This window comes from Leopardus geoffroyi, chromosome A1 (genome assembly GCF_018350155.1).
Source record: "Leopardus geoffroyi isolate Oge1 chromosome A1, O.geoffroyi_Oge1_pat1.0, whole genome shotgun sequence".
NCBI lineage: Eukaryota > Metazoa > Chordata > Mammalia > Carnivora > Felidae > Leopardus > Leopardus geoffroyi.
Genome location: NC_059326.1, coordinates 138109127 through 138133008, shown reverse-complemented (window position 1 = coordinate 138133008; position 23882 = coordinate 138109127). Strand labels below are relative to the sequence as shown.

The window sequence follows — 23882 nt, the reverse complement described above, 5'->3', positions numbered from 1 at the left end:
CTGATAAAAATTTATGGGTGTTTTTATTATAGTAATAAAATGTGCATAAACTTAGATACATATACAGATACACTCTTACTAGTCAAATACACGGAACCAAATATCCAAAGGCAAACGCATCAATGTCCTTAAAATACAATGCCCAAGTTACTAAATTAAAAATTTTTGCACACATTCATGTAATTTCCTAGATTTCTGCACCTATTTCTACTGGAAGGTCAAGAAAGCCTGTTTTCTATGGTGGCTACCCCTCCCTCCCAAAGGCCCCAGGTCTAAGCAGATCAGAGCATGAAACCCTCACCTTTACAGACAGATGCCACACCAGCTGCCCTGTGAGGGGTACCCATACATCCTCTGTCAAGGGCTCTAATTTTCCGTATCTCTCATATTGCCTTGAATAGCACCTGGCTTAACATAGGTACCTCCTTGATATTTTTTCATTTATTTTACTTCAAGGGAACTCATGCTAATTGTAAAAGAACATTGTGCTTAATTACTTGTGTGCATAAAATAGGAAAGGATAAAAGGCATCCCAATTGGTAAGGAACAAGTAAAACGTTCACTATCTGCAGATGACATGACAGTAGATACAGAAAACCCTAAAGACTCCACTAAAAAACTCCACAACTCAAACTGATCAATGAATTCAGTCAAGTCGCAAGACACTAAATCAATGTTCAGCAATCCACTGCATTTCTCTACACTAATAATGAAGCAACAGATAGAAAACATAAGAAAGCAACCCCATTTACAACTGCACCAAAAATAGGATATAAACTTAACCAAGGAGGTGCAAGACTTGTACTGTACAAACTATAAAACAGTAATGAAAGAAACGGAAGACAACACAAATGGAAAGATATTCCACACTCATGGTTTATAAGAATATCGTTAAAATGTCCTATTAATACCCCCCGCAAAAAAAAAAAAATGTTCACAATACCCAAAGCAATGTGCAGATTTAATGCAATCCCTATCAAAAAGCATCATTTTTTTTTTCAGAACTACAACAAACAATTCTAAAACGTATATGGAACCGCAAGACACCAAATAGCCAAACCAATGTTGAAAAACAAAAAAGCTGGAGTTGCAGTAGTCAAAACAGTAAAATGCTGGCACAAAAATAGACACATAGATCAGTAGAAAAGGGCAGAAAGCCCAGAAAAGGGCCAAGATTATATGCTCAATTAATCTTTGACAAAAGAACCAAGAAAATGCAACGGGAAAAAACAGCCTCTTCAACAAATGGTGCTGGGAAAACTGGACAGCAACATGCAGAAAAATGAACCTGGACCACTTTCTTACACCATACAAAAAAATAACCTCAAAATGGATGTAAGACAGAAATGTGAGACCTGAAACCATCAACATCCTACAAGAGAGCACAGGTAAGTAATTTGACATTGGCCATAGTAGTATTTTTCTATATATGTCTTCTGAGGCAAAGAAAATAAACTATTGGGACTACATCAAAATAAAAAGCATCTGCACAGCAAAAGAAACAAACAACTGAAGGACAACCTACTGAATGGGAGAAGATATTTGCAAATGACACAGCCAATAAAGGGTTAGTATCCAAAAGATATAAGGAACACCCAAAAAACAAATATTCCAATTAAAAAATGGGCAGAAGACATGAACATTTTTCCAAAGAAGACATCCAGATGGCCAACAGACCCATGAAAACATAATCAACATTACTCATCATCAGGGAAATGTAAATCAAAACCACAAGGAGATACCTCACACCTGTCAGAATGGTTAAAATCAACAACACAAGAAACAACAGGAGTTAGTGAGGATACAAAGAGGAACCTTCTTGCACTGTTGGTGGGAATGCAAACTGGTGCAGCCACTCCGGAAAACAGTATGGAGGGTCCTCAGAAATTTAACAACAGAACTACCCTACAATCCAGTAATTGCACTACTGGGTTTTTACCCAAGGAATACCAAAACACGAATTCAAAAGAATATATCCAAAAAAAAAAAAAAAAAAAAAAGAAAGAAAGAAAGAAAGAAAGAAAGGGCATAAGCACCCCTATGTTTACAGCAGTATTTGTACTAGCCAAATTATGGTAGCAGCCAATGTGTCTACTGATAAATGAATGGGTAAAGTCTATATACATATATATATATATATATATATATATATATATATATGTATATATACACATATATACATATATATATATATATATATATATATATATAAAATGGCTTTTTATTCAGCCATAAAAAAGAATGAAATATTGCCATTTGCAGCAACGTGGATAGATCTGGAAAGTATAATGCTAAGCAAAATAACCAAAGATAAATACCATATGATTTCATTCATGTGGAAGTGAAGAAACAAAACAAATGAACAAAGGGGAAAAAAACAAGAGACACACAAACCAAGAAACAGATTAACTATAGTGAACAAACAGATGGCTACCAAAGGGGAGGTGGGTGGGGGATGGATGAAATAGGTGATGGGGATTAAAGAGTACAGTTATAATGAGCAGCACTGAGCAATGTATAAAACTGTTGAATCACTACACTGAACACCTGAAATAGGACACTGTATGTTAACTATACTGGAATTAAAATAAATTTTTAAAACGTAGGAAATTAACATACCCCCCTAATCTCTCCATAGATGAGTAATATTTCATGTACATCTGGCATTAGACCGCGACTGTCAACACTTACTTTTTAATAATTTTTTTAATGTTTATTTATTTTTAAGAGAGGGAGAGAGACAGAGGGAGAATGCATGCAAGTTGGGGAGGGGCAGGGAGAGAGGGAGACACAGAATCTGAAGCAGACTCCAGGCTCGGAGCTATCAGAACAGAGCCCGATGTGAGGCGTGCATTCGTGAACCACAAGATCATGACCTCAAGTCAGACGTTCAATCCACTGAGCCAACAAGGCGCCCCAACACTTTTAACCCTTTCTTTGTAAAAAGATCTCACCACACAAACCCATCCAGGCTGGACATCAGTCTCGAAAACAGCTAAACCTTCTCACTTCCCTGTAGGAAGCCTTAAATTCGTTACAAACAAAAGTACAGTAGCTATTCTCAAGAAGAAAGAGGAGCTGTCAAAATGCATCAGTGGGAAATATCAACCACATAGTTGGAATTCTGTGGGCATACGTTTACAAGAAGAAAACAGGCACCTGGCAGGAAAAATTTTTAAGGAAATTATTGAGACATGATACATTTCCTGTCAAAACAACACATGAGGTGGTGATTCATTCCATCAGTATCTTTTAAATGCTATGCAACTTGAAATGCTCCATAAGTTTACTGGGGTTCAGTTGTGGCACACAGGAATTTCAATTTTCATTACTGAGTTATTCCAAAGATCCTATGCCCAAAAACAGGTAAAAACTAGCATGTGCTTGGCATATGAACAACGCTACTGTTCAATGGCACTATCGTTTACCTCCTCGAGTTCAGTTTTGGCTACAGCTGTGGCCATCGATGTAATTCAGAGTGGTGCAGTGCTTAGCCTGAGACTGTTCCCAGTAGAAACTTGAGAGTCCGTTTGATCTTGACATGAAGCACAACACAAAGACCTTTCTCAAAATTTCCCAAATTCTTTAAAATTGTTTCAATTTTCAAACGTCTGTAATTAGGATGTACACAAAGCTATGTTTTCCCATATAAATTCAAGATGTAAAGTTATTACAAGCATATTGCCAAAATAAATTGGAACAAAGAAGTCTTTTCTAACACCCAACTTTCTAACCCGTGGCTAAGTTAAACATTTACAACATAACCCCAAATTTGAAAGGGTTTCTTCTTTAGGTAGCACAATAAGGTTTTTTTTTTTTTTTTTAATTTTTTATAGGTTATTGTTCTTAAATTTACATCAAAGTTCATTAGCATACAGTGCAATAATGATTTCAGGAGTAGATTCCAGGGATTCATCCCCTATGTATAACACCCAGTGCTCATCTCAGCAAGTGTCTTCCTTAATACCCCTTGCACATTCAGCCCATCCCACCCCCCCACCACCCCTCCAGTAACCCTCAGTTTGTTCTCTATATTTAAGAGTCTCTGATGTTGTGTCCCCAACTGTTTTTATATTATTTTTGCTTCCCTTCCCTTATGTTCATCTGTTTTGTATCTTAAATTCCACGAGTGAAGTCCTAGGATATTTGTCTTTCTCTAATTTCACCTAGCATAATACCCTCTAGTTCCATCCACTTTGTTGCAAATAGCAGTATTTCATTTTTTTGATTGTAGAGAAATACTCCATTGTGTGTGTGTGTGTGTGCGTATACACACACACACACACACACACACACACCATCTTCTTTATCCATTCATCTGTCAGTGAATATTTGGGCTGTTTCCATACTTTGGCTATTGTCAACAGTGCTGCTATAAACATTGGGGTGCATGGGTAACACAGTAAGTTTTGAAGTTCAAGTGTTTGTGATGGAATTTTGCCAAGTGACAGGCATTCCAATTTTATGTGTGAACTACAATGAAGTACAGAATTTCATTAACATGTTTGTTTCTTAAATTTGCTTATTTTCATCATCACTGACACAAATACATATTCATAATATAGATTTAGAACACTGGAATGGCGGGAAAAAAATGGACGATACTTTGGTCCCCATCATACCAGGCTGCTGAGAATGCCCTGCCCCACACCATCTCACACCACAACGTATTTATGTGCATTAATGGCTGTTGATTTGGTTGTAACAAGCCTCTTACCACTAAGCCTCCAGGATCCAGTATGTGTGCCTCCCTTGTAGGAATTAATAGTTACATGATACTAACCTCAAATCAGTGAAGGGTCAAAACTCAAGAGTAACTCTCCAACACTCCAGAGTGGAAATACTTTGCCAAGTATGCCTGGATAAGAGGATTTAGAGCCCCTATAACCACCAAGTAAAGTTCCCAGCACAATAATGTCCCATTTCCAAAACATCAACAAGTTATCTTTATCAGGAGGTTCACTGAAAACTAGAAAGAACGTCATTCCTTAAAAACATCACCATTTTGGGGCGCCTGGGTGGCGCAGTCGGTTAAGCGTCCGACTTCAGCCAGGTCACGATCTCGCGGTCCGTGAGTTCGAGCCCCGCGTCAGGCTCTGGGCTGATGGCTCAGCGCCTGGAGCCTGTTTCCGATTCTGTGTCTCCCTCTCTCTCTGCCCCTCCCCCGTTCATGCTCTGTCTCTCTCTGTCCCAAAAATAAATAAACGTTGAAAAACATCACTATTTTTATGAGGACAAGTGTGTTTTCTTTAGTATAAATAGGAGATACATGAAATAGAAGAGGTTTTAGATATTTGCTATACCTCTTGTGGAAAACAGTAAAACCAAATTAAGTGTTAGGAACAAAAGTAGGGAAGATGGAAGGAAAGGGAGAGTGAAGAAGAACGGAGAAAAGAGAGAGGAAAGCCAAGAAAATGAATTACAACCTCTATTTTAGCTAAAATTTGACATCAAAAATGCCCTGCATTTCAGGACATATTCTGCACCTAGCCTAGATGAATGGACATATAAGTAAATTAAGGTCCATCCGCTAAAGTCAAATTAAGATCCACTTTCAGTCATCTTAGAATTCAATTTACAGTCATTGGGGGGCACCTGGGTGGCTCAGTTGGTTAAATGTCAAACTTTGGTTCAGGTCATAAGCTCACAGTTTGGGAGTTCGAGCCCCATATCGGATACTGTGTCTCCCTCTCTCTCTGCCCCTCCCCAGCTTGCACTCTGTTTCTCTAACATTTAAAAAAAAATTTTAATAAATGACGTAATTGCTAGATTACTACTGGCTGATTAAATATTTCATGAGCACTGAGGTACAAACAACAACATGGGAAAACTCAAGCTATGAGCAAGCATTTCTCTCTGTGATAGATACAACACTACAAACCCAACTTCTTTAACAGTTTAGATGCTGCCAACTAAGTGCCTTAAAATGCAGTGAGAACCAAGCATTGGGCTAGTAATCAAAGGGATACCTAAGACACCATCATTACCTCCACAGAACAAAGCCTAGGAATGGGACACACCAAAGAGAACCCCCATGGATTTGAAGTAAGGCCATCAATGATCAAAGAGATCACATGACCCACCTGGTAAGTCAGTAGCAGTGCTAAGATTTCAACCCAAATTCCGCTTCTGTTCCAGCCTCTGTTAGACTTTAAAAACTTTCTTCTTGCACAGAACCTACCACCACACTTAAATGAATGTCACAGGGGCACCTGGGTGGCTCAGTCAGTTGGTCATCCCACTCTGGATTTCAGCTCAGGTCATGATCTCATGGTTAGAAAGTTTGAGTCCTGCATGCTGTTAGCATGGAACCTACTTGGGAGTCTCTCTTTCTCTTGCTCTCTCTCTGCCCTTCCCCCATTTGCTCACACACTCGCTCTAATAAATGAAGCTTAAAAAAAATAGCACAAAATTGACATTTTGTTACTTTTAATTTCTGCTTATCAACAAAGATGCCCTAACAGCCTATGAAGATAAATTTTCCTACTATCAATGTGAAAGGAAAAAATGTTCATTCTTCATTTATTTATTTTTTTTTTTTTTGAGAAAGAGAGAGAGGGCTCAAGTGAGTGAGAGGCAGAGAGACCGGGGGAGAGAAGGGGGGGGGGGAACCTCCCAAGGGGCAGAGAGAGAGGTAGACAGGGAGAGAGAGACAAGAGAGGCTCAAGCTCACGAACCATGAGATCATAACCTGAGCCAAAGTTAGATGCCTAATGACTGAGCCATGCAGGAGCCCTTATTCTTCATTTTAATACCAAAAAGACACACCTTGATTTCCCAGCCATAATCCATCAGGAACTAGAGAGAATGCTAGAGGGATTCAGGTGCACATGACAGACACAGGTCATTCTCTTTTTCAAAATGGCATATTCTGAAGTATCCAAATTATGCTTGGCATTCTTCAAGATGTGATTTTTCTTCAACTGTTCATGGTAAAGTTGGGCTTTCCGTACTATAAATTCCTGTTTTTGTAAGACGAGCCAAGTAAAAAGTTAATTTGAGACTTTCTGTAGATAAGAAAGCCTTGATTATTCATTTTTATTGCAAAACAATTTACATGTGCAATAGATTAAAATCTTATGTAAAAAGAGGCAAGTAAAATTTTATGAAGCTAAAAAAAAAAAAAAAGACGTGAGACCTTTATCTCATAATAAACTATTTCAGTCCAAATTAGTACCTAGGTAACCTTCAAGTAATAATTAGATCCAATGGCTAAGATTTGAAAGATTCGTAACACTGATTTTCAATGAGGAGGCTCTCAATAGTTCTGGTGATCAAAAGAAACAAAGCAAGTTTTATTAAACAACTTAGGGTGACAAAAACCAGTTGCTTCTACTGTATTCCCCCTTAATAATCCATCAGTTAAAAACCTATTAAAACGTTGAAAACAGGCTGTGTGTGTTGTCACTTGCCTCTAAGAATGAGGCGTGGACAGCAGGAAATCCATCTGTGAGAACTTCTGACCAGTTACAAATCTGGCAAGTACAGGAAAGCCCTACACAAAAATGTCAGCGGAGTTGATTCTTATGAAAGTGGCTTTTTCTGAACAAGAGGGAGATAGATTATACTTTCTACTGAATGATAAAACCGGGCCTTAATTGCCCCACCATTTCATCCCATGTGCCACCACCCACCTTTCAATGAAATCAATGCCTAAAGAAATCGGTTCATAGGAAAAACCAAGAACCTCCCATTTGGAAAGGATAGGCATTCTCTGGATGGATGGAGAGACCTTCACAGTCTATGAGCTCAAGACTAAAAGCAGGCCTCCTGATTCCCTAGTTTGGTGTGGTTTTCCACACAAAGGTAAGCATAGTTTTTTTACTCCCTTTTCTGCTTCTTTTACTCAAAGAATTAGCCTGTCAGGCTCTGAAGAGTTAAGCCAGGCAAACCAAAGCCCCAAATAACCTGAGGGGAGTGAGGAGTAAAAAGAAAAACGGGAAAAGGAAAGAGAAAAACACGAAGATTTTTATTTCCATTTATTTTTAAGCCAGAACATCAGAGAAAAGATAAATAGGTCTGCTTAGGACTGGTATGAAATGAATGATACAGAGAATTTTTCTCTATTTAAAATTCATCTTCTCTTTGAGGGAAATGATTTTCCAGTTGAGGAGGACATAAAGAACATCTCTAAGTGGAAACTCCTTCGTGAAGAAACCATTAAATTGCTTTAAGTTCCAGGCTGCTAGACACATGGAGATAAGAAGAATCCTATGTGAGAAGACATTCAGAGGGCTGACAAACACATGAAAAGATGTTCATCACCACTCACCATCAGGAAAATACAAAATCCAAACCACAATGAGATACCACCTCACACCTGGCCCAATGGTGAAAATTACCAATGCAAGAAACAAGTGTTGGTGAGGATATGGAGAAAAGGGAACCTTCTTGCATGTAGGTGGGAATGCAAACTGGTGCAGCCACTCTAGAGAGGGGAGGTTCCTCAAAAAATTAAAAAGAAGAACTACCCGAAAATCCATCAATTGCACTATTAGGTATTTACCCAAAAAGGTACAAAAATACAGATTAGAAGGAGCTTATATTATATACCCAACTATTATTTCACTGTATGTGAAAATAAATAAATAAATAAATAAATAAATAAATAAATAAATAAAATTTAAATTAAGGGGTGCCTAAGTGACTCAATTGGTGAAGCATCCAACTTTGGCTCAGGTCATGATCTCGTGGTTTGTGGGTTCAAGCCCCACATCAGCCTCTACGCTGACAGCTCAGAATCTGGAGCCTGCTTCAGATTCTGTCTCCCTCTCTCTCTGCCCCTCCCCTTCTCACACTCAGTTTTTCTCTCTCAAGAATAAATAAACATTAAAAAAATAATGATGATTTAAAAAAAAAAAATCTAAGAATCCTATGTGATTTCCCAGCCATAATCTATCAGCAACTATGGAAAATGATGGGTTTCACCTGTAAGACAGAGACCTGTCATTCCAATTTTCTTTTTTTTTTTTTTTTTTAATGTTTACTTACCTCTGAGAGAGACAGAGACAGAGTGTGAGCGGGAGAGGGGCGGAGAGGTAGACACAGAATCCAAAGCAGGCACCAGGCTCTGAGCTGTTAACACAGAGCCCAATGCATGGCTCGAACTCAGGAGCGGTGAGATCATGACCTGAGCCGAAGTTGGACACTTAACTGACTGAGCCACCGAGATGCCCCAGTCATTCCAATTTTCAAACAGGCAGATTCTACAAGCTGTAGATCCAAGAGGTCTCTTTTGATCCTAAACAAGTTGCCACAGCAGATTATTGGAAGACTAATGTCTGAATACCTCAAAGAAGAAACAATGGCCACTTGGAACCAGTGTGGATTTCCTAAGATGAAGTCACTTGAGAATAACCTCACTCCATTGTGTAGTTGCTAATGAAAGATGGAAGGTTAAAACTTTGATCCTAGTAAAACAGTAACTAGTTGAACTCTACCAGAAATTGGTAGACGTCAATCTGAAATTTGTACAGAAACACCGAATTACCCTGCTTTCAGGACTAGGATTTTAGCCTAGATAATAGTGTTATTATTTCATTAGGGCATTAAAGAAACACTCATTAAACCACTGCAAAACTTAGAACTAAAAGTAGTAAGTTTAACCATCTAAAACACCTTGAAAGGTTAAAGTAAAGAGCCAAATACAGGAAATTAATTTTGAGAAATTCAGTTCTGTTCATAGGACTAAGAAACCAATTGCCCAAGTCTGCTCAGAACAACAGGTGTTTAAAAAAACAAACAAACTTGGTAATTATGAGATAATGGACCATCAAGAGTCAGTAATGCTATCTAGAAGTACCATAGTTGAAATGCCTTCATTTGAGCAATCTTTTTTTTTTAGTTTTAGGGTTTTTTTTAACATGTATTTATTATTGACAGAGAGAGACAGACCATGAGCATGGGAGGGTCAGAGAGAGGAGGAGACACAGAATCCAAAGCAGGCTCCAGGCTCTCTGAGCTGTCAGCACAGAGCCCGACTGCAGCGCTCAAACTCCAACTGTGAGATCATGACCTGAGCAGAAGTCAGACACTTAACCAAATGAGCCACGCAGGCGCCCCAAGCAATCATTCTATCCTAGGTTCTGTGCTAAGCACTTTCCATAGACTATCTTATGGAGTTCTCCTCACAAAACTATGACAGTAATAGCTAAAATCAGAATTTAAAGTTTAAGTGACTTCCCCAAGACAAGGTAGGAAGGAGTGGAGCCAGAAGTGTCCTCGGTTCTGACCTGAAGCTAGTAATCCTAACCATGAGGCTTTACCACCTTCCTAGAAGGGGACAGGGGTGGGACAGTTAGCCAAGAGTGTGAATGGTTCTATCATGCTCTGTGCTGTCAAACAGCATCTGAAAGTACTGCACTTTAAGAACCATAGCAAACTGGGGTATATTCAGTATCCCGGGGTGGGGAGAGGATTCAAAATCCTGTTACTTAAGCAAAGCCGAACAGGTTTTTCTTTTCTAACGTAGAAGACTTGAAAGCAGGCTACTAATTCATGTTTTTAAATCTAAGGGGATGCCATGAAAGTCAATTGTTCAGAATGGTCCCTCATCAACAAACTATGATAAAAAACAATTCTCTCCTTCATTAAGTATAGCAGCCTAATCTTTCCAAAGATACACTGGGGACAGGGAGGTGATGTCAACAAGACGGAGAACTAGGCGGTGCCAACATTTATCCCCCAAGAACAAACAACTACAAACCAACAAAAATAGTTCTGGGAAAGGTTTGCATTCTCCTGAAAAGCAAGAGAAATCCTATGGAGCTAAAAAAAGTGGAGGATGGCCATATAGAGCATAGGAAGCATCTGACCTGTGTCATTCATTCCATCCTACCAGTCCAGAGTAGCTTAGTGCCAATAACAATCCCCTAGAGGGATTTCACCCCACATGGAAAAGCATAGGAGACCCCTGAAAGCCCTATCAATTCACCAAGGGGGACTACATGAGAAGAGAAAAAAGCAACTAGAAAATAATCAGAAAGCAATTAAGCAAATGTCAAGAAGAAGTTTTTCTCTAGCAATAAGGACTCTACAGTACTCTAAATGTAAATGGTTTAAATTTTAAACAGTGCAGCTGAACGAATAAACAAAAAAAACTAAGACCCAAGAATGGCTGCCCAGAAGATTCAACCTTGAAGAATACTCACAGGCTAACAGCGCAAGGACACAAAGACATTCCACACAAATGGAAACTGAAGGAAAGCAGGGATCCCTGTACTTAGGACACAAAGGTTAGATCAAAATTTATAATGAGAGGCAAGTAAGGTCATTATACAATAATATAAGCCAACTGACCAACAAGATTTAATAATTTTATGTGTACCTACTATCAGAAAGCCTAAACATTAATTTTACAGGTATGAAGACAGAAATAGACAGCAAAGCAATAGTAGTAGGAGACTTCAATAACCCATTTTCAACAATGCATAGATCCAGACAGAAAAAATCACTAAGGAAAGAGTGGATCTTAAGTACACTGTAGTCCAAAAGGACCTAACATATACAAACATTCCATTCAACAGCAGCAAAATACACATTATTCAAGCACACACAGTCTACTCAAGTATAGACCGTTTTTTAAAAGAACAAAATGGGTCCTAACAAATTGAAGATAACTGAAATATCAAGTATCTTTTCCAAACGTTATGATATAAAAGTAGGTATCAGTGACAAGAAGAAAGTTGGGGAGTGGAGAGGGAATCGCAGTGTGTGGAAATTAAAAAAAAAAAAAGCATCTATAGTGATCAACACATTAAATAAAAAGGTCAATAAATGTGATACAATGCTTTCATAAAAATCTGACCTCAAAAGATTCAAAGAAAGCATTTGACAAAATTCAACCTAAGTTTCCATCAACCGATGAATGGGTGAAGAAAGTAGGGTATGTATACACAATGGAATACTACTCAGCCAGGAGAAAAGCAAAGTCTTGCCTTTTGTAACAACAACAATGAATCTGGAATGCATTATGCAAGCGAAATAAGCAAGGCATGGACAAATAGTGTACACTATCAATAACATGTGGAATCTTTTTTTTAATAAAAAGCCAGTTTAATTCTAACAGAATTGAATGACGGTTGCCAGGGGCTGGGAGAAATGAGGAAATGGGAACACACAACTCAAAATTTGTACCTTTTCACCTTCAAGACTAAGTTCTGAGGATCTAATAGCCAGCATGCTAACTATAGTTAATATGGTATTGGAGTTAATCCAGTATTGTCTACTTGAGACTTCCTGAGAGAAGATCTTCAGCATTCTCACCACATACACTAACAACTTCACTGTATGAGATAAGTATTATCCTTCCCCAACATATGTAATAAGTCATCATGTTGTACACTCTCAATACATACGCTTATATTTATCTATCAACTTGAGGGGGAGAAAAGTTAGATTGGGGGGGGGGGGTCTTTGTGATTATTAGCTCCCCATCACTCCAAGTATTCAAGGACAGTATTCAAGCGGTCAAACATTCAGTAGTAAGCTACACAGGGGGATTGTGCACCTGCTAGAAACTAAAGAATAACTTTCAGGTTTCTCTCAATCCTAAGACTCTGACTTTAGCCAAGAAATTTATTTTCCCGGACTGAACATACAATTTTTTAAGATAACTTATTATAAGAGAAAGAAGGAGAGGGAGAGAGAGCAGGGGCTGAGGGAGAAAGAATCCCAAGCAGGTTCCTCACTGCCAGCGCAGAGGCCAACATGGGGCTCCAACCCACCAACACAAAATCATGAACTGAGCCAAATCCAAGAGTCAGATGCTTAACCAACTCAGTCACTCAGGCACCCCTGAACAATTTCTTAAGAGGCCTGTGCAACTGCCCATTTACATCTGAGAAAGACTAGTCATCTAATGTCCTGAGCAACCTTTACCTCTCTTCCTCTGCATCCCAGTATTTTCCAATGCAACCCATACCTGATATACAGGAAAACATTGCCATTAGCCCTTGCAGGAAGGCTGTAAACTAAAAAGACTTGTAGACATGAAAGCAAAAGTACCAACCTGAGCATGCTACAAGGCAGCTTAAATCAGGGCTCCTGCTTTCACTGAGCTTACAGTTAGGTTGGAAAGTCAAGACTAACACAGAGGAGCCCAAAAGGAAAGCAGGGGCAGGTGATCAGTGATAAATATGAGCGACCAGCCATGAATTAACGAGTTCGGAAGGGAAAGAGTTCAGTTGTATTAATCTGGTCAAAAGATTAGTAAAAAAGAAGCTTGAGAAGAAGTAAGCTTGAGCTTGCTTTCAAGACTGCAACAGATTTTAAGGAGAACAGAAAAGAGACCAAACGTGAGGTGAGAGCGGTTAGCAGGAATACAGCCTATTCCATAGGCAGTTATTAGTTGTAGTTAATGTAAGTAGAGGGTCCACAAGAGGCAGCAAGGGACAAATGACATGCCCATAGGGAAAAGGAAGTCCATGAGAAAAATCCCTTACTGAAAATTTTCAAAAGTAGAATGCCAGAAACCCCTCAAAGTTAGGAAATAGATAGCAAACCCAGGTCTATCATCTTTATAAAAAAGGCCAGGACCGCCTCAGTTGAGCACCTGACTTCGGCTCAGGTCATGATCTCACAACTTGTGAGTTTAAGAGCCTCATCAGTCTCTGTGCTGACATGGCAGAGCCTGGAGCCTGCTTCGGGTTCTCTCCCTCTCCCCCTCCCCCACTCACACTCTGTCTCTCTCTCAAAAATAAACATTAAAAAAAATGTTTTTTTAAAGGCCAGGCCCACCAGAGATTCTAAATTCAGGTGATAACAACAAACCACCAAGCTTGGAATCCTGGGTTGGGGCTCAAAGTAAGGAGCCACAATTTCCATCACTGAGCATCTCCTACCATTTGAAACTAACATCTGGTCATACAGCAAACCAGGAGGCTGAAGAAAAGGAGGGAAACTGACAAAGAGCCAGGAGAGGACACAAACAAAGGGTGGGAGGGGACCACACAAGACAGAAATTTGCCCCAGTGGAACCTCTTGATCTTCACCAATACTTTTTTTTATTATTATTTATTTTTGAGACAGAGTCAGAGCATGCGTGGCTAAGGGGTAGAGAGAGTGGGAGACACAGAATCCAAAGCAGGCTCCAGGCCCTGAGCTCTCAGCACAGAGCCTGACACAGGACTCTCACTCACAAACCATGAGATCATGACCTGAGCTGAAGTCAGACACTCAACCGACTAAGCCACCCAGGTGCCCCTTCACCACTACTTTTAAGTCCTTAATAAGACCTCCTGTGCTCCAAGTCCTGGAGCATACAGTATTCCTGCTAGGGCTTTCCTGTTTATCAGGTGTGGAATCTTTATCATAAAATTCAGAAAGCATCCACCAGCTTCTCTCTCGGCTTCCAAGAGCCGTATTACCGCTTTAAAATACAGGGAGCTCTTTGGAATAAAGGGAGCAGGGTGGCCTATGACCTGCATGCATGGGATCTAGACTTTGATGTGTAAAATCTCTCTGGACTAAGTCCAGAAAGATAATACAGTCATTTCAACCTATGACCGTCTGGGAAGAAGAGGAGGGAAGTTAATGGTCTTAATAGTCCACATCCCATCAAAATGCTCACAGACTACTGCAGGTACTGTATCAACAACCCTGGGGACGGTACATTCCTGGCAGCGTTGCCCAAGATAATAAGGCTGAACTGACAAATGCCCACCTTCCGAATTTTATTAGTTTACACTGTGACAACTGGCAGATCCTTAGAGACCATCCAGTCCACTCTGTTTTACCAGAGGAGGAAATGGAGACCCCTCGAGGGGTCATACTTGACCACACTCATACAGCTGGGAGATCACAGGCCATCTCCATCCCGGACTCCCGACTTAGGCGCCTTCACACTGACCTCTCACTGCTTTCTGAAACCCGGAAAATCTGCTAAAGCTAAAACTCTGTAATTGCCTATTTACCATTTGTTACAAATATAATCACCAATGCTTTCTAGAACTTCCTCTCTGCCAGGCAATTCTAGAAAGGCTGTGAATTAACTCACTGACTCTCACAACAACCCGAAGGGGCAGGTTACAATGATTATCCCCATGTTACCCATGGAAAACCTCAGGCAGAGAAGCATCATACAACCAGGACAGAGCCAAGGCGGGCTAACTAGACAGCTCCAGAGTCCCCAATGCTATTCGCTTTGTTGTAGTTTTTTTTTTTTTTTCAACGTTTATTTATTTTTGAGACAGAGAGAGACAGAGCATGAACGGGGGAGGGGCAGAGAGAGAGGGAGACACAGAATCGGAAACAGGCTCCAGGCTCTGAGCCATCAGCCCAGAGCCTGACGCGGGGCTCGAACTCACGGACCGCGAGATCGTGACCTGGCTGAAGTCGGACGCTTAACCGACTGCGCCACCCAGGCGCCCCATATAGTTTTAAAGAAGTTATAAAGTGATGTAAGAAAAGGAGCAAGCCTTTAAGCACAAGGGCATGGTAACTCATGTTTGCCAATGAAATTAGGAGCTCAACCATGAAGTCATTAGCAGGCAATTTACCTCTCGATTAACATATGAAGGGAAGGCCTATGAATTTTAATATACAGACTTAGTTAACCCTTGAGGTATTTTTCAAGAAGGTAAAATGGTCACGTGCACACCTCTCAAACAAAGCCTGCCTCTTGAAACACGGCAGAATCTTACCTGAGGACTGGTTTAGAGGGTCTCTTCTAGACACGCTATCAAGGAAAGAAAACCTGTCATTGCTGGTCTCCACCAATGCTGGCCTTCACTCATAGATACAAGGTTTTCCTCTCAAGAAACCTTACTTTTACATTAACTTCCTACACAAGTCAAACCTCAAGGGGTGCCTCGCTCAGTTGAGTGTCTGACTTCAGCTGGGGTCATGATCACAGGTTTGGAGGAGTTTGGGTCCCACCTCGGGCTGGGACTTGCTGCTGTCAGCGTAGAGCCCACTTCAGATCCTCTGCCCCCCTCTCTTTACCCCAAACCCACTTGCTTGCAGGCGCACGCACGTGCTTTCTCTCTCTCTCCTTCTCTAAAAATAAATAAAACATTAAAAAAAACTTTTAGGGGCGCCTGGGTGGCTCAGTCGGTTAAGCATCTGAATTCATCTCAGGTCATGATCTCGTGGTCCGTGAGTTCGAGCCCCGCATTGGGCTCTGCGCTGACAGCTCAAAGCCTGTAGCCTGCTTCAGATCCTGTGTCTCCCTCTCTCCCTGCCAGTACCCCGCTCGTGCTGTCTCAAAAATAAGTAAACATTTTTAAATTTTTTAAAAACTAAAAAAAAAAAAAAAAAAAGAAGTCAAACCTCAAATTCAGGAAAAAAAATTAAGGAGAAATCACCTCTGAAGGATAGAAGTACATATGATAAAACAGTTCAAAACAAATATCACTGGAACAAATGCCCAATATTCAATTACGTGACGTTTTTGCTTTCCCTCATTTAAAAAATTATGTCAAATCTCATTATCTTGGTTATCCAGGAGAAGCAGTCCAGGAGCAGTAATGCTAGAAATAAGCAAATTACTATTGTGCCAAGATCAAATTAAGGACAAAATTACAGTTAAGATGTACTATCACATAAAGGCACCTGACATCTTACCAAAAGTCTTAGTATCAAGCATGCAAAAGTCCACTCAAAATACAACAGACCCTAAAAACTGTCAACTTAGACCAGGATTGCCTTAGATGTGAAATCCATAGAAATTTAGAACCCAAAATAACAATTACCCAACCTGACCCATCTCTTCCTAACAAATCTTTTTTATTATTATTTTTTAACATGTATTCATTTTTAAAAGACAGAGCACAAGCTGGGGGGGGGGGGGGCGGTGAGAGGGAGGGCAGCGAGAGAAGGAGACACAGAATCCAAAGCAGGGTCTGTCAGCACAGAGCCCGACACAGGGATTGAACCCATGAACTGAGAGATCATGACCTGAGTTGAAGTCAGACACGCAACCCACTGAGCCACCCAGGCGTCTCTCTTTGTAACAAATCTTAAAGTCACATGAAAAAATTATCCCGTTGCTTCTCTGTTCAACTAAAACAATGAAAGTACAAATGCAATTACACAAAACCTTTATCAACTACATCTGTCCTATCTAATCAGTAAATTAACACATAATACAATTAGTCAGCCTAGGAGTTTTAGAGTAATTTGGGCTTTACCATCATTTACCAGAGTAATTTGGCAATACCATTGTAGCCAAACCCCAATCAGGGTTTTCCAATATTTATAGCATTCATTTTTCGGTACAGTCTGCTTAGTAATAAACTCTGCCAGACTTCAAGTTAGAGCTTAAGTACCAATATAGTACTTGTTTTTATACACGATGCCAAACATAAACGTATTGTGTTCCAGCTTTAATACCTTTTGAGGATACTTTTCCTTTTCTCATATGGCATACACCCAAGGTCATGTATCAGAACTCACCTCAAGTTTCTACCTAATTCGTCTTAGCCACCACAGAACATTTTAAAAGTACGAGAAAATATTCTCAACTCTTATGCACTGCACACGTTAAAAAAAAAAAAAAAAAAAAAGGTGTTAACCCCAAATGAGGCCACTGATGAAATTTCATCGAGCCTTTATTACCATTTCCCTCTTTAAGTGCTTCTAAACTTCTTAAACGGCAGGACAGGTGCTTCAAAGCAAAGTCTAATGACACCTGTTACATAACCTGTTCTTGGTTGACCAGGTTATACGGTTGTGATAAGGAAGAAAACTGTCAAAAGCAGAACAAATACTAATTCTGTTCTCCATTCTCCTATTAGCCAGGACATTCAGGATCTGTGTGCCTCAGTTTCCCAACCACTAAAGCAGAGGTCTGATGTGATCCCAATTCCTATTTAATCAAAGTTAATGAGCACAATAATCACACAAAGTTCCCTACAGACCATTACACTGGAACACTATGTTGTAGAAAGCAATTCCAAAAGGTTTCTACAGTATTCATTTCTTGTCCTCCAAACACTCCAAAGGAGTTAGGTCGGCCATTAATCAGGAGGAGGCAAATAGAGATGTTTTATTAAGATATATGTAAAATCCAGAATTCATACAGAAACCTTCCCCTAAGTTCTCACTCTGGTTGCATGGTCATGTGCAAACAGCAACCCACAAAACCTAGTAAAGACAGGTCTCCTTTCTGTTCTGAAAACAGGATTTCGCTTTCCCTGACAGCTCCAGGGCCTAGGAACAGAGGATGAGAAAGCTTCGGAAAATCACAGACCCCCGGGACCATAAATGAGGAGGGGACTGGGGGGCGGGGTTTAGTGTCGTTTTGTTTTGTTTTTTATAAAGTTTGCGTTTTTGTTTTCTTTCCCAACTGGCGCGGGTCTGGTGGTAAACCACCGTAATTCCGGGTCTGCAGAGATTGGTCTAGACCCAGGCAGGGGTCATTTCAGGAAGCTGGGCAAACACAGATGCTGCTGCCTTTCCGTGACCCACCCAGCTGTAACCAATAGGGGGGTCACTGTGGGCTCCTAGGGAGGCAGATGGATTCTCTTCTGGAACTCTAATGGGCGTCTGGGAAACCAGAGCTGGGTTTCCAAGGCGGCCCCAGCACCCAGCTTCTACCCAGCCTCGACAGGAAAGGATGCCTCCTCGGCCGAGCACAAGCCCACCGTTGTGACCCCCTCCGGAAACTCTAAGCCGGAGAAGGTTAGGGTACCACCCACCCACATCCCAGATGTTTAAGGGGCACACAAACCCGTAAGAATAAAATCCGACGGAACGCCGACCGCCCCTCGTAATCAAATGTCTGCAGCTGCCTTTCAAAATACGGCAAATGTCTCCATCTGAAAGAGTGCTAGCGCTGGTACCGTGAGGTCTGCTCTCTGGGAGCCCAGCCCCACCAAGGACCCTCACGCTGGAGCAAAGACACCGATGGGTAACCAGCTTTCGAGCCGCCCCCCACCCCCAACTCCACCGCAGGAGTGCATCTCCGTGGCTCTCAAAGGACCCCGACCGGGCCTCCACCCGCCCATCCCGGGACCCCCCAGCGGCAACGAGAGGGGCCACAGCCTTCTCGGTGCGCTCCCGGCCGCGCGGCGCAAACCACCCCAGGCTCCACAGCGGCCACCGCCGCGCCGGACGGTGCGGCCCTTTGCACTTGTTGCCGTCCCCCAGGGGCAATGAGGCGGCAGGATCCCTCGCGCCACTAAACCCACAGCGGCACCCACCTTTCCACCTCTGCTGCCCCTCGCGTCCCCCAGGACCCTGGAGAGAGTATTTCTGGGCTAGAGAACTCGGGCGAGGGGAGCAAACTTTTCTGCCCTGAGCTACTGGGCGACGCGGGGGATGGAGCCCCCAAGAGCACTTACCTGGAGCCAGGGCCCCCACAGCCTCCGGAACCCCACCGAGGCGCTGCAGCCCGCGCCCTGCCCGAGGGCGTCTGGAACGCGCCCCGGCCCGCCGCCGCCGCCCGGAGCCGGGAAGGCTTTCCCCGAAGCTGCCAACGCCCGGCCGCCCCGGAGGCTGGAGCCAGCGCGGAGGGGGCGGAGCCGCGGGCGCGCTCCCGGAGCCGGCTGGCTGCGCCCGCAGCTCGGGCCGCCCCCGCTCCCTCCGCGCCTGCCGGCTGCCACTGGATCCCCGCCTGCCCACCTCCCGGCCCCGGCATCACATGGCCGGGCCCGCCCGCCGCCGCGCCCGCCACCGGCTCCAGGACGAAACCTGAAGCGGCCCGACCGCGCTGCCTCCGCCGCCACCCCCACCCCCCCTCCCGGCGCGCCTCGCCTTCCCTCCCCCATCCCGGAGCGCCCAGTCGGGCGGAGGCTGGCGCGGCCCCTGCGGGGCCGGGGGAGGGCGAGGTCGCGTCCCGGGTGCGGCGCCCGCGCTCCCCGGGCCGCCACGGACCTCGCTTCGGCGCCGCCTGAGGAGGGAGCCGGCCATGCCCAGGGGAGGCGCAGGCTCTTCACTTAAAAGCCACCACACCGGTGACAGGCCGTGGCCCAAGTGTGACTTGAAAACCAGACGCCCTCTTTCTTCTTGAGGCTCACGTCCGTGTGTCCCAGGGCTGTGCGAGCCTCCGTTCCCTCCGCGTTCGTGCGGGCTAGTGGCAGCCTTGCAAGTCATTGTAACTCACACATTTCTCATGAGAACCGTAACCTGTTTTCACCACGAAAAACTGCGCGGGAGGGGCTCCCTTACCATCCAAGGCGCTTTTCCGGTTAGCTCCTCATAACCCCGAGCACAGAAGCTTCTCCGTCAGCCAGGCCTCCAAAACACAGACTTGAGACCAACTTTAAAGGCAAAGTTACCAAATGGACTTTTCTTGTGAGGACCGCGAATCTCTTTGTTCTTCCTGCGAAGACCTACCGCCCACAGAGCCGGACAGGGGTGTGTAGTTGGAGGAAGCTGGCCACCAAGACAGTCAGCCAGGAGGTGCTCCCCTCCCCCGACCTGTTCCCAGCTGTCTGCAACACCTGTCCTGCGTCTGGGCCATTTGTGCCTCTTTGCAGCGTCACCTTGTCTCACCCGATCTGCTGACCGAGTTCCTGAAGAAGATAGCAGAACAACAGGATCGCGCCTCTGAAGTCCTTAGTCCTGTTCCAAGGCAAAGGTCTGGCGTCCTGCCTTCATAAAGGGGCCCCCGATTGGCCTGCACTCCTAACCCCGTCCCCGAGGTGCAGTCCCAGCTGATTCTATTTCCCACTGGGATGAACCCAAGGCCTGGCCTCAGGCACTGCCTTTTAAAGACGGTCCTGCCCATGCCAAGACCTCAAGATACTCGAGATAAAAACAATAATATTTTCAAAAAAAAATTTTTTTTTCCAACTGTAAAATGTCTGCTGGAGACGAATTGAATCAACTTACCAGACAAAAACGGTTCCCAAACTCTGGTAAGCAAAAACATCCATGTGTTAGTGACCTTGTCGTTAATAGTCTTTTTACATCCATAGTATTGAATCACTCTATTTTTTCCTTGTCCTTCCTCCCTTTTCTTAGTTACCTTAGATATGTAGAAAGAAGTAAGAACATGTAGCAGGAGGAACAAGTATTAGAGGAAATTATCCCAAACCCCTTCCCCACTAAAAAGAAGCAAAACTAGTCATTGGGGAACCTTTACCAGCTGAGGACATCTAATCATGCTGTCTGCAGTTTTCTTGCCTTCTCTCAAGCCCTGAGCCTGATCAATATTTAAGTAAGCACTTGGCTTTCAACTTCTCTAGGTTCAAATATTAAGCAAAGTGTACTTTAGCAACCTTAAAAGAAGCCCCTGAATGTATGAGGCAAGGAAGCTATCAGTAGTGTAAATAACCCTTTGTGTCTGATTGATTTTGCTACACCAGATACAGGTTACTCCCGACACTGAGAAAGTACTAAGCTTGGCTGGGGCAGCATTTATTGAGAATCCAAAGACTACCTATGTATTGTCAGTCCCCAGACAAGGGACATTCAGCCAACAAGAAACCAGGTTGGTAATTCAGTTCAGTTTCTAACATCCTGCTGAGGACTATGCCACTATCCCAACTCAGTTCTTTCTTATTCAGTCTCCATTCATCCTTATAGACCTCCTCCATGAGTCTTTTCTTCTTCATTGTCCTGGTTCCTGCCAGCCTCTGAACTTTGCCAAAGCGTAACGACCTTATCACACAACTTAGCCCTTGACTATATTCCCTGTCCTATGTGGGACTGTTACAGGTTCTTATCCACTCTTGACATCTCAAGGGCAAAGACTGTTTCTTATCCCAGGAATCTCTACGGTCCTAACACAGGGCACCTGTGGAGTATTTAATATTTGTATACAGACTGTAGCTCTGGGGGTATTTAGTAACTTGGTTTCCTTTAAGTGCACTATCCCATCAGTTATATAGGATGGAAAACTTCTATCACAGTTTTCAAACTTTGTTTTAGTGGTTTCTAACTGCTCCAGGTTTGATTATCTACTTAATTCTTTCCTGCTCTTCATTCTATTTTCCAATAATTCTCAAAGATTGAAAAATTGTAAATCTAATCTTGAGCCATATATGTTAGGAACTTAACCTTTTTTTTTTTTTAATAACAGCAAGATACTAGAAGACCATAGAGGTAAGGGTGAGGGAGGGGGTACAAATTGTAGTGTGAGAAAGGATGGCCTTGGAAGAGCCAAACCTTCTAGCCTCCATTTCCTCATCTGTAAATGGGCATAAAAATTCTTCAGCATGGTGAAAATTAAATGAAGGTTATTATGGGATACATTATAAGGATGCAGGAAATGGTGGCAACTGATAATCAGAATATGGGTAAATTAGAATACTTCAGAGCGTTGAAATAATTAATAGAGCATGTCAGACTCTGAGGTAAGAGACTAGTTCTGGAATGTACACTTGGTTGCTCATGTTGAGAAGGTCAGGAACACAAAAAAAAAAGCCAACTGGATCACAACCACGGGACAAATCTTGTGGAAAAGGGCTCAGTTTTCAGTATGGCTACACAGGAACATTACCTGGGAAGCACTAACAAACTTTGGTTCCCACAATCCCACCTCAGACCAATTATTTCAGAATCCCTAGGGTTGGAAGTGTCACATTGGTATTTTCTAAGACTCCCAGGTGATGCCAAAGATTGGGAACACCTGGTCTAACAACTGAATTTATTGCCACTAGAGAAGGATGAGAGCCAGCCCTCAATTATATGAGGAATCAGCTCTTCCATTTCTGCTGATGATGTACAATCTGTTTTAAAAATTTTTTTTTTCAACGTTTATTTATTTTTGGGACAGAGAGAGACAGAGCATGAACGGGGGAGGGGCAGAGAGAGAGGGAGACACAGAATCGGAAACAGGCTCCAGGCTCTGAGCCATCAGCCCAGAGCCCGACGCGGGGCTCGAACTCACAGACCACGAGATCGTGACCTGGCTGAAGTCGGACGCCTAACCGACTGCGCCACCCAGGCGCCCCTGTACAATCTGTTTTATTTTTTTTAATTTTTTTTAATGTTTGTTAACTTTTGAGAGACAGAATGCAAGCGAGGAAAGGGCAGAGAGAGAGGGAGACACAATCTGAAGCAGGTTCCAGGCTCTGAGCTGTCAGCACAGAGCCCGATGTGGGGCTTGAACCCACAAACTGTGAGATGATGGCCTAAGCCGGAGTAAGACACTTAACTGACTGAGCCACGCAGACGCCCCAGATGTACAATCCTTTTTAAATTGCCAGCAAGTGGTGCTTCAGTGCAAGGTACGTGTGAATCACCTGTGGATTTTGTCAAAATGCAAATTTTGACTCCACATCAGTTGGAGGCTGATGCTCTGCATTTGTGACAAGCCCCACATGACCACAATGGCGCGGGTCTGAGTAGCAAAGTAACAGATCCAGAATGGTCATTAGGGACAAAAGTAGAGAAGTAGTCACCTTGTTACAAGAGGAGTCTTGATGTTTCTGAACATTTTTGTTTGTTTGTGTTTTTTATTGTTGTTGCTTTCAGTAGGCTTCAGACCCAGCGCGGGGCTTGAACTCACGACCCTGAAATCAAGACCGGAGCTGAGATCAAGAGTCGGACCCTTAACTGACTGAGTCACCCAGGTGCCCCAACATCTCTGAATATTTTTAATCAGTTAACATGTATTGTGCACCAACTATGCACAAAAGGTATTTTGCAATCTTTTAAGAAGGAACAGGCCATTGCCAGCCAGTTTTAAACGTGAGACCTCTCCAACAGGCCTAACTTCTCCACTAGGTACAGCTGGTTCAGTGCCCAGAGCCTACAGTACTTTTAGGGGCCAAAGAACATGTTGTAACTTCTTTTAAAATCAGAAGGAAAAACATGAACTTTTAGGTCGGATGAAATGTTTTAATATGTAATATTAATGTATATATAACAATGAAAATGTTTTTTTTATGAAAAGTTTTTTAATGTTTATTTTTGAGACAGAGACAGAACGGGAGCGGGGGAGGGGTAGAGAGAGACGGAGATACACAATCCGAGGCAGGCTCCAGGGGTCT

The 23882-nt window shown here is 42.7% G+C and overlaps 1 protein-coding gene across 4 annotated transcripts in view; it reads right to left on the bottom strand.

Annotated features, from left to right (window-relative positions):
- The window catches only part of ARHGEF28 (Rho guanine nucleotide exchange factor 28), a 308676-nt gene extending 289107 nt beyond the window's left edge, over positions 1-19569 (bottom strand). For 2 of the 4 annotated variants that reach the window (XM_045495414.1, XM_045495425.1), the window contains exon 1: positions 19284-19450. The gene's annotated coding sequence lies outside the window, so the exon portion shown is untranslated. Of the gene's footprint in view, positions 1-19283 lie in introns of all 4 variants that reach the window. The other 2 variants (XM_045495406.1, XM_045495400.1) reach the window with 2 other exon arrangements.
- Between the last annotated feature and the right edge of the window lie 4313 nt (positions 19570-23882).